We start from the raw sequence: 7,134 nt of genomic DNA on the forward strand, positions 1-7,134 counted from the left end.
AATTAAATTTCGGTGGCCAATATACAAGAGCCCTCAACACTCAACCCAACAAATCTCTTGGATAAACTCTCAATAATTCCTCAATAAAAACTCAACATTGACCAACGATACTTCCATGACTTCTCAATACTTTTTGTACGGGAAATGCTATAGGTTTGCTTGTGTGCACAATAAAATAATCTGGCAATGTGATTTTAGCTCATTGGAAACACATCCAACAAGGACGAGTTGGCTAATGAGTTTATTGTATGCAGTTTGATCAGTACCCGAATATCCACGCGCTTTGTCACATCCTAATCATATTGCTTGCATCCGAGATATGAGACAGAGACAGTAATGCGCGAACGTGAAGCTGCACATTTTCCAAACAGCTAAGTGTGTCGACTGCACGACTGTCAAATACAAATCTATTGACTTTTTATTAGCCAAGTTAAGAGGCTGTTAGTGCCTCTTTATGTCAAACCTTATAAGGCAGTCATGAAGTTGGCGATGGATGCCCACATGTAAAAAGCAAAAAACAGAACCAAAAAACACGGTGTAAATAAATTGTTGAATAAATAGCCAGAATACCAGTCACAATTTATCGCACTTTGTCATAAATAAGAATAAGATAACGAAATGTACGGTCAATGCACAATCACTTCTATGACAAATTATTTGCACTAAGTCCTTGACAACTTGTGCACAGGGTGCTGTGAGAGCTTGACCTAGCGTAATATTCTCATATGTGCGCAGCAATGGCAAAGAAATGAGATTAGCTCCCAACTTGGTAACCATTATCTGCCTACCTGTTACACAATACTGAATTTCAAATGAAAAGAGAAATAACAAAATAGTTCGTGTGTTATTGATGGTTAAGAGCAGAGCAAAGCCTAGCCATGCATTGAAAGCTGACCTCCAAAAAGAAATGAAAATGTCCCTACACTGAAGCAAGGTCTTTAAGCGACGAACATGTCGCACATCCTGCCGTTCGTGCATGCAGTCAACAAATGAAAAACACTCTTGCAAGGCGCTGACACAATAAAGACGCATAACAGACGCGCGCGCGCACACACAGAACGCGAGCAGTTACCGGAAGCGCTTGCGAGAGAAGGTATGGCCGTTCTTACGCAACGGTGCAAAAACATGTGTCTTACGCGTTCACAAGAAATCAAATCAAGCTGGCATGGCAGCTGCACCTGATGCAGAGAAGGCATCAATCACGAACAGTACACACCCGCAGAACGGCGTAGAACAAGCGTGAACAAAGTGTGCGGATCACATCACTCGACACCAAAAGCGTTGTTGATTGCGCTGCTGCGAAACACGAACATCTTGTGACATGCACAAACGAAATGATGATGAGCTGCGAATTTCAAACAGATTTTACAGCCCTGACCTGTTGATGCAGCTGCTCTGCAGGTTGCTGTCGTCGCTGTTGAAAGCACCGCTAGCAACGTTGAATCAGACCATGCAAATACTACGCTGCTACCATCCATGCGATCCCGGCTTCCGCAACCAGAGACGCGGATGCAAACAACATGGCAGCCATCACGTTTATCCAGAAGCGTCGCCCAGCAGGCCAGTTGTAACTGGTTTGGCTCGAAACTGGATGTCACGTGGGGACAATGAGGTACTCCCTGCCATAAAGTTTCTCACTATAACACCTAGAGGGAAATCTGGCGCCACCGTCTCTGGGTGTTTCTTAAGGGGGCACCGTGCCGTCATGGGAATGACGGTATATGTCTGCGAGGCTCGTGTTGGCTGGTGTTGTAAGAGGCTTCGTCTAAAACGTGGATATGGCTACACAAATAACGCGTTCTCAAAGTAAAATATTCATAAAATGTTTCCATTCACGCACATTACATATTTACTCACCTACAATGCACGACCAAGCGAAGAAAAGCAAGAACAGATGACTAACTGTTTCAAAGCGAGCGCGAACCTTGTCGTTTGTCCTCCAACTTTAGCGGCTCGCTGATACTTTTTAAGTAACATGTAGTCGTACACGCAATAACAAGTTCTCATAGTTAAACAAAACATGTTTTTGCGTAATATTAAAGTTAAAAAGCTTTTCACGTGCTGTTCTACTAGAAAATGAATCATTATGAAAGACGGAACGGTATTTGCCAAGCGCGTCTTCAAGGTCTCCTGTCTCTACGAGTACGATGCCAATCCGAATCTGCAATATACCGGCATTCCCATGCATACCACAGCGCAGCAGCGCCAGATATCCCTCTAGGTAATGCAGTGAGAAACTCTATGCTCCCTGCCCCTAGATAGGTGCTAAAGTAGCTATGAAATTATTCCTCGGCCATGTCTCTGTGTCCCCAGTCCTTTTGTGTGTGGAAACATCCGCTGGCCGACCAGGATCTGCATTTTGCACGAGAGCGTCCGCACCTGGGATGCAGCCGACATCATTTCGAGTTAGGAACGACGTCGACAACACTACCGCCGACCCACGAAAGACTGCGACCTCAAGGTATGCCTGCTGAAACTGCAGCTTGAGAGGATTGCCAGAAGCATATCGTCGCTCCGTACTGGGGAGCTGTAACTAACCTTTACAACGAAGATGAACCGAATGGTTCATCTTCGTTGTAAATGGTTCAGTTTCGTTTCAGTTTCAGTTGTAGATGGCTGTAAATGGTTCAGTTTCGCCATGCCCTCTGACAAGCCCCGTGAAAATCTCTGCCTTTGTAGTGGTGGTTTCGGATGGCGTCAGCAGCCTAGTTTGGTCTGAGGAACAGAAGCCCTCGTGACAGTGATGCAGCGAGCAAGAGTGTTCTCGCCCTCTACGAACTGTGAGGCGTTGATTCCGCTCCGCTGAAGAGCACCTGCAGACCCTGTACAATGAAGATGAATCGCATGGTCAGCAATCTTTCCCGAGGTGTTTCGCCGCGCCCTCTCTATGTCTCCAAGACACACAGCACCTTTGTGTTGTATTTATGTAAATGTTTTGTAATCTCATCAAGGTGCCCAATAAAGCGTCTTACGTTCCAGCATAACATTTGTGTATGCATGTTTGTGTTTTTGTGCGGTGTTTCAAGGGGAGTTCAGTTGGCTTACGGAGCCTTTCAAGGCCCCGTGATTCGGGTTTTGTCTTTCTTAGAGCAGTCGCGAGAAGCGCGCCGCTCCCGAGGCGCTCAATGCGCCGCCTGACTTGGGGTTGTGTCACGACTCCTGGGAGCCGCTGGACTTTCGCTCACACAAGCGGGGTGCTTTCAAGGTAGTCCTTGCCTCGAAAATCAGGGGCTTAGAGGCCTCCAACCCAGAGGATGGTGGTCCCTCCTTTATATACGGCGCAGTACCGCTCGCTGCTGTTGCCTGGCGGCCTGGGGGCATTGCTGCGGCCACACTCCTTGTGGGCTGGGCCGACGCGGGAGTCTGCTGCATCGTCTCACCCCTACGCGCCGCTTCAGCATACCCTGCGGTATGAAAAAACAAAATGCGCTTTCGCGCTTCCTTGAATGAAATGTTCTTTTTAATCTTTAGTGCAATTATTTTCTTTTGCTTCTTCCAAGAAGGACATGACCGGGAGTATACAAAGTGGCCACCGTCGCCGTTTGCACAGTGGTGAGTCTCAGTACAATCGCCGGCAAGATGATCGCGCGAAGTGCACCTTGCAGATGTGGCATGGCCCCGGCAGCTCTGAGAGCCCAGACGAAATCACTGACACGCGAAGCAGCGGCGAAGGTTCGAAAGGTAAGGTCTGAATTGGATTTTCACGAGACCTGCTCAAGGTATTCTTGTAGTGTGCTTGTGGAGAACTTCAAAATAAATTGTTTAATGGGGATCTCGTTGTCACCCCGCCTAATCTTTATTCTTTGGACATTTGTCACATGTTGTTCCTTCTACCCCTCAAGCAGCTCAGTTTTATTAAAGTCAAGAAGATACAGTCTCGAACTGTTTCTTCTCACTGACTTCCAGCAACAGATCAGCGCTGGCGATTTTCGTGATTTGTAGCCAGGACCTAGTTTCTCAGTAAGACAGCTTGCGACAATTTGCGACAAACCCTGACAATTTAGTAAGGGTTTTCGAAACTAAGGACGGGATACTTCGGGTAAATTTCATTGCTCTGGCCTAAAAATTCCACGGAGTCATCCATGTGCCCTCTCTTATTTGAAGGCGGTCAGGGAGTCGAGGGAACAATGAAATAGCCATAATATAACCATCATTTTGGTAGCTATGCCAGCCGCCCTCCACGTAGCCCAACTAGGGGACGCTATGAAGCCCGAAAGGAACGAAGACGCCAACTACACATAGATACGATAACATGGTATGAAATACTCAGTGTTTGATTATTACGTCAGGTTAACCCTTGCCGCTTGGAAATTTGGAAGTAAGAAGTGAGTAGAAAACAGGAAAGATTGAATGTTAGAAAGGCGAAGGTTAGAGAGGAGGGCAGAAAACGACAATTGCCAATTTCTCCCAGGTGAGTCAGTCTGGAGGTGCCGTCTATGGGAATCAGAGGCCAAAGAGGTGTGCTACCTGCTGCCAGGGGCCATAAAGGTACGAATACCCAGCATCGGCTCAACCTCCAGGATCTCCTTCTCCCCAGACACGGCAAGGCCTCGTACGGCTATACGCTGGAGGGCGCAACCAGCATGCGCTCGGGTACGTGTTTTCACAACACACAAACGCCTGCTGATGCAACGCTCCTGCGGGAGCTTTACTTATTGTGGACTGGAGTCACTGCAGTGTGCATTATGCAAATTTACTTGGCCATTGCTTCAACCATTGACTTCATCTGTGCACATGATGTCGCTCAAAAAGTTAGCTGACTCATTGGCTTTTGTCAAGACCCAATTTGAGAAGTCTAGACGATTCCGCAGGTCCCTTCCTTGCCTTGATGCAAGTTCAGGTGGTACGGGTGAAAGGCCAAGTCATTCGCAATCCTCCAGACTGATGACTTGGAAATCGATACCTGGGCGGCCACGTCCCGCACGCTAGCACGAGGTCATAAGTGCGACAACATCCGTGCGTAGGCTAACACCGAAAGATGGAGTCCTTTGCCGCTATTCTTGCAAACTGCCGGTTTGTCTGAGGTTTTCATAATTTCAGATGATAGTCGATGCGTTTTGTCTACCGCTACACTTCCATGCCTGATATGTATTTGCAGCCTTCTTCTTATTGCCATTTGCAGCTACCAAGGCAATGATCAGGCTTTCCTTCTGCTCATTGAAGAACGGCATGGCGACTGGGACAAAACATAACGAACTTTTAAACCTTTGTACTGACGTTGTCAATACCTTTTTGTGAAAATAACGTTTGCGAAAAAGAAAAACCATTCGTCGGATTTGCCTATGCTAACACAACAGCTATCACATCTTGTTTCCAATTCACACCAAAGGCGACGTGTTCCTTCAGCCGGGGTGCGGCAGATAAGGAAATAGCTCGATCACGATGTTTTTCTTTGTTTCCTTTGTTGCGTTCAAGCTAACTCTGATAGAGCTTGCTCGAGGGCGCTGAACTATGATGAGGGTTAGGGTGCCTCAATGTAGCGCGCCGCGGTAGAGGGTGGAGACACTGCCTTCGTGACCGCCACATTGGGGCGAGTGCTGATATGGCGAGCAATGGAGCGTCGGCCTATATTCTAGTTTATCATGCGCGGGCGCCAGCAAATTCAGGTGTATAAAGGCATTGCACATTTACTCGCAATACTAAGCGGTTCTTGCACACAGCAATAAAATAGCGTATATGCTTGCATACATAGATTTCAAAGCAAATGACTACTCTGTAGCTAGGTCCGCGTCGGCCGACTGGGATGTTCAAACCGATGAATTACTTGACTAAATTGACTGTGCTACAAAGGAACGCCTTTCGGTGCTGTCGGGCATGAGAGTTTGTAATGTACATAACATGCAGTAGGCTTCAATTCTATCTCTTGCTAGAAATCAGCAACCAGTTGACGGCGAGTTGCGGCTTCTAAAAGAGGCACGTTATTATGCCGACCTGCGGCTACTAAGAACTGCACAACTTCGGGGTGCTCGGCTGTCATGGGTGAGCAGGGTGCCCGCTGCTCTCGGCGCAGCGCAATTTAAAGCTGGCATTTTGCGAATTTAGAGCCGGTATTTTGCGAAGCTGTGTGCAGCTTCGCAAACTACCCAACAATGCTGCTTTACCAACGCTGGAAGGAACGAGCGCAGCAAGCGACTCGCCCCAATGGGGCGACCGCGGAGCAAGACGGCCGCGCGGCGCAGGCCCAAAGGTGTCACCACTCTGTACGGCGGCGCTACATCGAGGCACCCTAATAAGCGTGGGAGCGCACTCACATGGCATTTATCATGTTGCGCGCGGTTTATTTATCAGTGAGAAAAAATTAGTAACCAGATAGTACGTTGCTGAAACTACCGCAATTGGATGTCCCTTGGCTGTGCGTACAAATGCCTCATTGACACTTTCAGAATTAGCATAGTACGTATCGAGTTGGATAAGTTGGACACTTACGTAAATAAATCTAAGTAATGAAAAAGTTACAGACACCTACAGCGCTGTACTGGAAACAATATGCTTTACCTTTTTTCGACTACCGCAGTTGCTCTTTTTATAAATCTGGGTCCATGATATTAAATTGCCACACCCTGTATATATTTATGACTTCTGAGTGCCGGTGACGATGTTTTCATCCCTTATGGATGTTGTAAAGTATTAGATTTGTGTCGTCAGCATTGCTTACTGGAAAGAAAGGCAATACTGATACACATATTCGCGTGCATTTCGCACGCCGTTGATGAATCTGTCTTCCGAAGCGGTCACTGAATACTGCAGGTCCTTTTGGGGGGTGTCATAAAAACACGCAAAGCAATTTCAAGCAAGGTGAACATACACAAACATATTTATTCTCTAGGCATAGGCTATCTATACCTTTAGAAATAATTTTTAATTGCCTGGCTCCTTCTCTTTTTAAAAATACAATAAACTTTGTATTGTGTGTGTTTTTTATTTATTGTGTATGTGCATGGTTGTTTCCAGAGGAAACTTAAAAACAATGTTTCAGTGTACGAATGCGGACGAGGCAAACGCCGCTAGTGCTTCTAATCCGCTTGTCCTCATATTTTCAGGATTTGGAGGAATAAACCAAAAGTATGAATTAAAAGCCGTCCACGTCCGCGCCAACAACGCCGTTAATGATTAGCCACAATAAAATCTTAGGTC

This window comes from Dermacentor variabilis, chromosome 5, assembly GCF_050947875.1.
Source record: "Dermacentor variabilis isolate Ectoservices chromosome 5, ASM5094787v1, whole genome shotgun sequence".
In the NCBI taxonomy this organism is placed as follows: domain Eukaryota; kingdom Metazoa; phylum Arthropoda; class Arachnida; order Ixodida; family Ixodidae; genus Dermacentor; species Dermacentor variabilis.